Raw genomic sequence first — 10095 nt, 5'->3', positions numbered from 1 at the left:
AGCATGCAATACCCCAAAAGCATACTTTGAGTCAGTAAAGATATTAACCCGTTTGTTTTTTGCCAGCTTGAGTGCACGAGTCAGGGCCACTAGTTTAGCAAGCTGGGCAGATGTTTTTGCCGGTAAACTTTTAGCTTTTACGGTATTATGAAGAGACACAATAGCATAACCAGCCCTTCTTTGCCCATTCACAACAGTACTACTGCCATTTGTATACCATTTCAAGTTAGCATTTGGGAGTGGCTGATTTTTTAGATTTGGGCGGCTAGAGTAGGGTTACCATACGTCCGGATTTTCCCGGACATGTCCGGCTTTTTGGGATTCAAATCCCCGTCCGGGGGGAAATCCCAAAAAGCCGAACATGTCCGGGAAAATCCGGCGCCGCTGGGCCTGGGGGTGCACCGGGCCGCCGGGGGCCGGCGGTGCTGGGCGGCCAGGGGGTGCGCCGGGCCGCCGGGGGCCGGCGGTCCTGGGCGGCCGGGGGGTGCGCCGGGCCGCCGGGCCGCCGGGGGGTGCGCCGGGCCGCCAGGGGCCGGCGGTGCTGGGCCGCCGGGGGATGCGCCGGGCCGCCGGGGGCCGGCGGTGCTGGGCCGCCGGGGGATGCGCCGGGCCACCCCCTAACTGCTGTCCCAGCTAGTGGCAGGGCAGCCAGGCCACAGCCATGTTGCTGCAGGGGTTGGCACCTGCCAGCTGCATAAAATCTCTATGACCAGATCAGGTTTTATGTTTTTCACAGCATCCAGCTCTGGCCGGGTTTTGTTGTTTACACTGCGATAGTCCAACTTGAAGGAGAAATGAGGAAAGAAAACAAGGTGTTAATTGTCTCTGCAGACATGATGCCTGAGCCCACAGTCCCTCTGAGGCCCAGCGCACTGCACACCACTGGGTTTAGTATTATTACTCCTTGTATTGTGGTGGTATCTAGGAGCCCCCGTCATGGGCCAGGACCTCATTGTGCTGGGCACTGCACAACCACAGAACACAAAGATGGTCCCTGCCCCAAAGAGCTCACAGTCCCAGCTGCCTGCCAGAGCCCACAGGATCCGTGTCACTGTCGCAGCCCTGCCTGCTGAGCTCACTGCCTGCAGGTGCCTTTCCCTTGGGGGAGGGGAGGAGAAGCGCTGGTGCAGTCTGTAGCCTGGCCTGCTCCCCCCACACCCCACTCACTCTGTGAGCTCTGGGCAGGGACAGCAATGTCCTTTCTGCACGTAAAGGGCTGGATTGTGCAGCCCTTGCTCAGGGCGGGGAGCACTTACTGACATGGACAGTCCCATTGATCACTGTGGGGCTACTCAGTGCTCACAGGGAGCAGGGGCTGCAAAATCCCCCTCACAAAATCTCTCCATGGAAGCAACATGATCTCAGCTCTCGTTGCTGCAGGGGCTCCTCATACCCTCTCCCCACAGGGCTTTGGTAACACAGCTCTAAAAGAGGGTGAGGTTTCAGCAGCTGTTGTGGGGCTGCAGACTTGGTTTAACTCCAGAAAACCAAGTGCCGGCTCTGGCCAAGGCCGTAGGCATTAGCTAAGAACCGACAAACTCATAGCTGGAAACCAAACCAGCTCAACTGTATGTTTATTTTGAAGGAAACTGGTACTAGTCTTATAAGAATGTATTTAGTGTTTAGACTCTATGAAACGCTTGTCAGTTGCTGCATGCATTGATTCCCTGGCAATGTCTGTATTCCATGCTATAAAGAAATATGTAGCTTTGCTTTATAACTCAGGATCACCGGAACGGGAGGGGAGGGCCAGGGGGCCATGGCCCTGTTGGGGTCCACTAGGCATAGCTACCAGGTAACTCAGGAGAGTGAAAGGCCAAAAGTGCCGATGAAGCTCTTTTGCTCTGGGTCTGTAAACCACAGTGACTCCATCTTGGGAACTCTCACCTACTTCTATGCTAACTGCTTACATGCTCTAAAGTAGGCTGAAGCAGAAATGTAATGTCAGCTTTTTAGCAAATGGCTGCAGTTTCACTCACACTAGCAAAAATAATAAAAATAAGGAGCGGGGAAAAAAAGGGGTAGTTAGTTTGCAGGCATCTAACTCAAGGTCGCAAAGACTGGGAAAGTTTTCTCACAAGCTTATGTAAAGCTTATTGTAACAGTTGTCTGGAAGAAAGGGGTAAGGGGAAACAGCCAGACAAAGAGATATATGCAAACAGTTTGGAGTATAAAAGGTAAAAGTTGTTTATATTTGTTGCACTGAATTTAAAACATGATGGTCTCCTAGTGCCATTTCAGAGCTCTGAAATAAACTTGGCTTGCTTTCTCCCCTCGGTGTCTTTATTGGTGCCAAGCACACCGGGCAACGAACCATTGTTGTCCACTCGAGCCCTTTAGGGCGGGCAACAGTTTTGGCGTCCCTGGGTGGGCTCGAGGCTGAAATTTAGCCTGGCCCGGATCCCTCCTGGTGGCCGATGGATTACGACGACGACTGACGCCCAGAGCTCACCGGTGACTTCATCAGGGGCCTCGACAGAGACGTGGTTTGCTCGACCCCGGAGGGCACAACGGTGCAACGCACACAGACAGTGGAGAAGCAGCTGCGGGCGACGGTGGGGAACCGGTCCCGTTGATAGGGCGACGGTGACGGTGCAGAACCGGACCCTTGGATAAGGTAGGAACAGTCCAGTGGGAACTTATCTGTTGTGACCTGGGGACGCCCAGTGTCTGCCTGTTGTGACCTGGGGACGCCCAGAGTCTCCCTTGGTATGGGGCAGGGAGAGAGTACAGCCGGCAGGGTACAGTGTACACCTTTAAAATGCATTCTGGTAAACTGGAAAGTGTTTGGATCTAATCAGTTGATTAAAAGTAAATTAAAAAGGTTCTGTACAGTTAATTGGCCTCAGTACCAGCTAGAGTGCCAAGAAAGGTGGCCACCGGAAGGATCACTTAATTACAACATGATCCTTCAATTGCTTTTGTTCTGTCAGAAAACAGGTAAATGGAATAAACATCTCTATGCGTATACGTTTATGGTGTTAAGAAATAGGACTGATATTTTGCTCAAGTGCCATTTGATTCCGACAGGCTCGGTAGTATTGGCTGCTAAACCCCCAAACCCTCCCACTGTTGTAATGCCAGAATCGGTGTCCCCATTGGCTCCTCCACCCCCACAGGCTTCAGAGAGTTCCCCCTCCCCCTCCCCTCCACCGTGGGATTGTATCCGTTGATTACTAAGAGTGTGGTAGCCCGTCCCGGAACACAAGAACGGCCAGCACAGATAGTGTCTGTATACTCCCATGTACCTTTTAACCCCGTACATCTAGCTGCTTTTAAGGCAAAGGCAGGAGAATTCTCAACGGATCCAAGCAAGTTCATTTCTATCTTTAAAGAATGTCTAGCTAGCCATAAGCCTAACTGGAATGATTGTAATATACTTATAAAAACCCTGTTGTCTAAAGTGAAGCAAAATCAGGTCATAGCCAAAGCCAGGGAGGAGGCACAAAAAAGGCATAATGAGAATAGGGAAGGCAAGCCCTTGCCGGATGTCGCTGTCCCCCTAGGGGAACCCCGGTGAAATCCAAATAAGGAGGGAAATCTAAGGCTGCTTAACTCCTATAAAAAACTGCTTATGCATGGTCTTGGACACTCAGCTGTCAGGCATAACAATTGGGCTAAGCCTTATAAACTAATCCAGGACCCGAAAAAAAGTCCAGGGGTTTTCCTGCAGCGTATTCGGGATACCATCAGGCAAACTACTAGTGCAAACCCAGATAATCAGGCAACTAAGGCAATTATAAAGGGTATCTTCACCAGCCGTGCGGCCCCTAATATTAAAAAAAAATGGCAGAAAAAGAAGAATTTAATGAAAATGTCTATGGCTCAAATTTTGAAAATTGCAAACAGGGCTTATAGCCTTAGAGAGAAAAAGAAGAAAAAAAGGCAAGTAAAAATAATGGTAGCGGCGGTGCAGGCCGGCGGCAACAAAAGGCCACAAAAAGGTGAAAGGGGCCGGGAAATGAAAGGCCGTGGATGTGGATGCCCTGGCCCCCAGGTCAGGTGCCTGGGTCGTAATCAGTGTGCCATATGCTGTAAAAAGGAACACTAAAAAAATAAATGCCCTGAAAGGGAAGGTACCCCTATAATGGCAGCGAAGAATCAAAATTAGGGGTGTCAGGGGAAACGGACCATCCTACCCCCAAAACCCCAAGTAAATGTGCAGGTGAAAGATGCAAATATAAACCTTTTAATAGACTCTAAAACAGCAAGAACCGCTGTAAACAAACCCCTACAGCTGCCAGTGGCAGGCTCCCTCACTGTGGTGGGTGCCACAGGAAAAGAAACCAAGTGCCCAGTATATGCCCCAGCAAAATGTGCCTTGGGAAACAGAACTGTATCACACAAGCTGGTTTACCTCCCTGATTGTCCATCACCACTACTAGGACGAAACCTGCTTTGTTGCTTAGGTGCCACCCTGCATTTCACTCAAGATGATATAACCCTCACTTTACCCCCTAAAAATGCTTGGATAATGACCCTTGCAGTTAAACTCTCAGCTATGCAAGCCCCAGAGTGGAGTGAGTGGGAAAAGCAGGTTTTTCCTCTAGTCTGGGCATCAGGGGTCCCAGGAAAAGCAAACCGTCAAACCCCTGTGCATATTCAGCTCCTCCCAAAAAAAAGCCCAGTGCGGATCAAACAGTATCCGATTAAAAGGGAAGCCAAAAAAAAACTACAAGAAACTATAAATCGGTTCCTAAAGTGCGGTGTACTACGGAAATGCCAGTCAGCTTAAAACACCCCCATTCTGCCCATACAAAAGCCCAATGGCAGGTATCGGCTGGTACAGAACCTCAGGGCAGTTAATAAGTGGGTTAAAACTCTGCACCCCCTGGTTCCAAATCCGTATACACTGTTGGCCTCTACAGGGGGGCAATATACCCATTTCTCAGTCATAGATTTAAAAGATGCTTTCTTCACAATTCCAGTTGACACCCAGGCTCAGGAGATATTCTCCTTCGAATGTGAAGACAAACGGAGGGTTAAAAAGCAGCTTTGTTGAACAGTATTGGCTCAAAAATTTAAAAATTCCCCCACTCTGTTTGGACAGGCTTTGACCAGAAACTTGGAGGAGTGGGATAATGCAAACAAAGCCCTCCTGCTGCAATATGTAGATAACTTGTTAATTGCTGCTGTGGGTCTAATCCCTTGTCTCAAAGCTACTGTAAGTCTCCTAAACTTTATTGAACTGCAAGGATACAGGGTATCTCAAAGCAAAGCCCAAATTGCTCTTTCAAAGGTTCAATATCTGAAATTTCACATCAGGCAGGGGAAAAAACAGCCTTTTTTTTGTTTGTTTTTTTTGTTTGAGAGCTATCTGCCAAGTTCCCATCCCCAGCAACCGTAAATGGCTTAGGGCATTCCTGGGCATGGCAGGTTTTTGCAAAATATGAATTCCAAAGTTTAAACTGTATAAATGTGTTAAGGAAGCAAATCATAACCCCTTTCACTGGTCCCCAAAAGCGAACAGGGCATTTAAAATCTTAAAAAAAAAGCTAATAAAAGCTCCAGCCCTGGGTTTGCCCAATATATCTAAGCCGTTCCAACTGTATGTGCATAAACGAAAAGGGGTAGCTTTAAAAATGCTTACCCAGCTATTAGGTGCCTAAAAACGTCCTGTGGCATACTTTTCTAAACAACTAAATCAAGTTTCAAAGAAATGGCCAGCCTGTTTGAGGGCGGTCGCAGCTACTGCTCTAGTGCTTGGGAAAGCTAAAAAGCTAACACTGAAAAAAACTGTGCAAGTGTATGTTCCCCATATGGTCCAAGACTTGCTAAACACTAAGGGTGGTCTTTGGCTCACACAGGCTCGGGTTGCTCGGTACCAGGCAAAGCTGTTAAAAAATCCTAAAGTCACCCTGCAAATCTGTCCCTCCCTTAAGCCAGCTACCCTGCTACCAGAAACAAAAAAGCAAAAACATAACTGTCTAAAAATCATAAATGTACACTACTCTAGCCTAGGGTTACCATATTTTGTGCCTCCAAAAGGAGGACACTCCACGGGGCCCCGGCCCCGCCCCCAGCCCCGCCCATGCCCACGCCCCAACTCCGCCCCTTCCCCAAAGTCTCCGCCCCCTCCCCTGCTTCCCGCGAACATTTGATTCGCGGGAAGCCTGAAGCAGGTAAGGGAGGTCTGGGGGGAGGAGGCGCGGCCCAGGCTGCCCCCCCCCCGGTGTTTCCAGCCTGGGTCGGCTCGGGCCCTGGGGTGCCGGCCCTGGGCCCAGCCGACCACCCCCGGCCCGCCCAGCACTGCCGGCCCCTGGGCCCCCGGCCGAGCACCCCCGGCCCGCCCAGCACCGCCGGCCCCCGCCGGCCCGGCGCACCCCCCAGCCACCCAGCACCGCCGGCCCTCAGTGGCCCGGCGCCGCCGGCCCCCGGTGGCCCGACGCCCCCCCCCGGTGGCCCAGCACCACCGGCCTCCCAGCACCGCCGGCCCCCGGCGGCCCGGCGCACCCCCCGGCGGCCCGGCACACCCCCCGGCGGCCCAGCACTGCCGGCCCCCGGCGGCCCGGCGCATCCCCCGGTGGCCCAGCACCGCCGGCCTCCGGCGGCCTGGCGCATCCCCCGGCAGCCCGGCGGCCCGGCGCACCCCCCGGCCACCCAGCACCGCCGGCCCCCGGCGGCCCGGCGCACCCCCCGGCCCGGCGGCGCCGGATTTTCACGGACATGTTCGGCTTTTGGGGATTTCCCCCCGGCCCGCCCAGCACCGCTGGCCCCCGCCGGCCCGGCGCACCCCCCGGCCACCCAGCACCGCCGGCCCCCGGACTTTCAAGTTTCAACCACAAACTCCACGCTGGGTCCTCGGCAGGGCTAGCAGTTTTCAGGCCAATCTGCCAATGCACATGGATTTTAAAGCACTTGGAAAAATCAGCTGTAAACTGCAACAGAGCCTTGCCTATGGTGCAGCTCTTGTCACCCCATAATTGAAAAGGGGTCTTTGGAGGACTCCTAAACTACTTTGCAAGGGTGACTATTGTGATGTCCCCCAGGGTACAATCTGGATTGTAGGACAGCTGTGCCCACTTAATTCTCCAGTCTGGTGTGCACTATGCCTCGCTTTGCTGTATGAGCTGCCACTCTGCCAATCACCCCAGCCTCCAGCATGCAAGTCACCCCCAGACATACCAGGGTGCAGTGCCCAGCCAGTCTTGAATTACATATAGGGCAACACCTGTATATCCCTAGTCCCAGCCTTGCACCCCAGAAATGTACCGCCTTGTACTGCTCAGTAACTTACTGAGCAGCACCAGCTCATAAAGTCCGGCATTCCATCAAAGGGAAATGGACATGTACCAGCCTGTGTAATCCGAGTAGATTCCCCAAACACTTCAACCAAAACACTACGGGTTTAGATGAAATATAAAACAGATTTGTTCCTATAGAAAGATAAATTTTAAGTGATTAAGTGGTAGTGGCATGGAAGATCATAGTTGGTTACAAAAAGGAAATAAAAGATAAAATCACAACCTAAATCCTAAATTTACCAAGCTAATAATTCTAAAAACAAAAAGATGTCTCTCACCCACAACTTCACAGCAGTTCATGCTAACTGGAATGCCTTCTAGTTATGACCAGCCCGTCCCATTGTCTCACTGAAGATTTCTTTTTCTTCCAGACAATCTTGCTTCCTTGTGTAGAGATGGGGGAGGAGAGACAGGTGAAGTGATGCTGTCACTGTCTCTTATTTATACTCGTCTCCTTGTACTGGGAAAATCCATCCGTGTCATGGGGCTAGGCAGCCCCCACTGTCTGTGTGAGCTGTCAAGTGTCCTTCATATGAATCGCAAAATCTTGCTTGCACCTTCTGTATACATGCAGCCCGATGTGTCTCTGGGGATGACGTGCAAGTCTTTTGTTTATATTCTCTGTTATTTCTAAGAGGTTAGACCATGGGCTCAGAACAGGCCTCAGTAACACACATGTAGCAAAATCGCATAACTTCATATACATGATGATACACACATTTAAACAGGACAATGAGTTTCAGCAAATCACGACTTTTTAAGTGATGCCTTTAAGCTTAGTACAAAATATCATAACTATATTCAAGTGGTGAATATGGGGGTTACAGAGTGTTATTTTGAGGTACAGTGTGTCACAACTATAGAGGGGTGATACAGTGTGGGTGAGGTAATATCTTTTATTGGACCTAGTTCTGGTGGTGAGAGACAAGCTTTTGGGCTTACAGAGATCTCTTCTTGAGGTCGTAGAAGGGTGAGATGTTTCAGGGAGAGTCCCAGGAATATTGGAGAAGCTATTGGGTATAAAAAATCTGGCCATGGATTTTGGCAGGCTCTGTCTGCTGCCAGGTGCTTCGAGTGATTAGTAATGCCTGGCTGAGGAGTGACTAGTAAGGAGAGTGCAGAGAAGGAGTCACCTGTCTTCTCCCAAATGCTCTTCATCTCTCCTGGGGGATAAGAAGTGCATCTTCCTTCTGAGTTAAAAATGTTTTTACTCTCTGAGGGCGCATACATTTGCTCATTTCCATACTGAGGGCAACTTTACTCAGGAGTTATGAATTGGATTTTTCACTGTCTGTGTATATAGCGATGGAAGCAGGCCATGCAGTAGTTTGTCCTGCTAAACCTGGATTGGTTTATATGGTAATTCCTCTCTTACAGGCCTAGGATGGAGCCAATAGATTGCTGGGCCACAAGGGCCAAATTCTTCCCTCAGTTACATCCGTGCTGCTCCACTGAACCATGGAAGTTACACGTGGACAAGACCCAGGATCTTCCTGGTAGCACAGGATGGTTCCTGCAGAAGCCAAAGGGGCTGCACAGGGGATAACTCAAGGTGGAATTTGCCCCTAACACACTCTGGTGAGTCTCCCCTGCACAGCCCCATGTCCAGACAACTGTGTCTGAGCAAAGCTGGTATGAAGAGCATATTAAACCTTCCTGGGGAATTTCCCCCACTCTGAGGTCCAATACTGCTGCCATTGGAGTCAACTGCAAAACTCCCATTGACTTTGGTGGGGCAGAAATGGGTTTTATGGGCCCGATCCAAAGCCCATGAGAAACCTGCAGAGAAACCTCCACATCCTACCAGCATCATTGTTTTTTGGAGATGGGACTGGGCTGGCTTGGTGCTTAGTCTGAAGATGGCTTTTTCTTCATACTCTGAACAGAAGCCAGAGTGAGCTGGGGGTGTGATAATTCATTCTCTGGCTGTGTTAGAACATCCCCAGGGTGCTCTGTGTTCTATGGAATCAGGAGGCGTGAGGTGGGGGCTTCTCTTCCAAACTGCAGCCAAAGAGCATGGGGCACTGCCAGAAGATGAGACCCAAGCTGCATTTTGTAAAGGATAGAGTGTGTGCCCAGCTCCATGGCTGTCCATCTCCAGATACCCCCAGTGAGCTGTGTTTCCTTTTTCATGCTCTTGTCCCTGATGGCCTTTTTTGTAACTAATCCATGGCCATGGGGATCTCTTCGCCATCGTGCAATGTGGAGGGTCACCCCGAGACTATGTTTGATTGGAGGCAGCATGTGACAATCACCGAGGCCTTGTGCAAACAGTAGGTGGGGAGACAGGAGAGTCACAAAGCAGCTGAACAGGTTCTCAGATGGTAAAGTGAGGCCTCTCAAATCCCAGCCAGTGCTTGTAAAAAGCGGGCAAGGTCTTTGCAGGCTAAACTGTGAGTGCTGCAGTGGTGCAGATTCAGAGGATTTCCCCATGGCTGTGGCCAGGGAATGAAAGCTTTTGCTTAGAGACATGTTGATTCATTCAGATTTATTCAGCATTTGTGTAGGGAAATGTTTGGGACAATTTCACATGCAGCCAACAGATCCCTCTCACCCCCTTATGCTACTCTTCACATTCCCTCGGTTCAGGGATTACAAGTCCCCACTCTACTGCAGAGACTGGGAAGGAACAGAGGGGTGTGGGGGAGGGGAGTGGCTGTAGGGCCCAGATCTTTGGCTCCTTCTGCTCCCCAAAGGAGCTTCTGTTTGCACTTCTGCATTTCTTGTCTGAAAACTGCTGGAGAATCATGATGGTGCAATGTCAGTGGTCATCTCCATGGGGAAGTTGCACAAGTTTAACTTAAATTAGCTTTCACAAAGGGAGGATGGTGCAGGGTCAGCGCACTGGCCT

The 10095-nt window shown here is 50.8% G+C and overlaps 1 protein-coding gene across 2 annotated transcripts in view; it reads left to right on the top strand.

Annotated features, from left to right (window-relative positions):
* Positions 1 to 2070: 2070 nt before the first annotated feature.
* Positions 2071 to 10095, top strand: part of LOC128836343 (NACHT, LRR and PYD domains-containing protein 3-like) — a 200043-nt gene continuing 192018 nt past the window's right edge. For both annotated transcript variants that reach the window (XM_054026548.1, XM_054026549.1), the window contains exon 1: positions 2071 to 2617. The gene's annotated coding sequence lies outside the window, so the exon portion shown is untranslated. The remainder of the gene's footprint in view (positions 2618 to 10095) is intronic.

Source organism: Malaclemys terrapin, chromosome 4 (genome assembly GCF_027887155.1).
Source record: "Malaclemys terrapin pileata isolate rMalTer1 chromosome 4, rMalTer1.hap1, whole genome shotgun sequence".
Classification (NCBI taxonomy): domain Eukaryota; kingdom Metazoa; phylum Chordata; order Testudines; family Emydidae; genus Malaclemys; species Malaclemys terrapin.
This window is presented reverse-complemented; position numbering and strand designations above follow the sequence as displayed.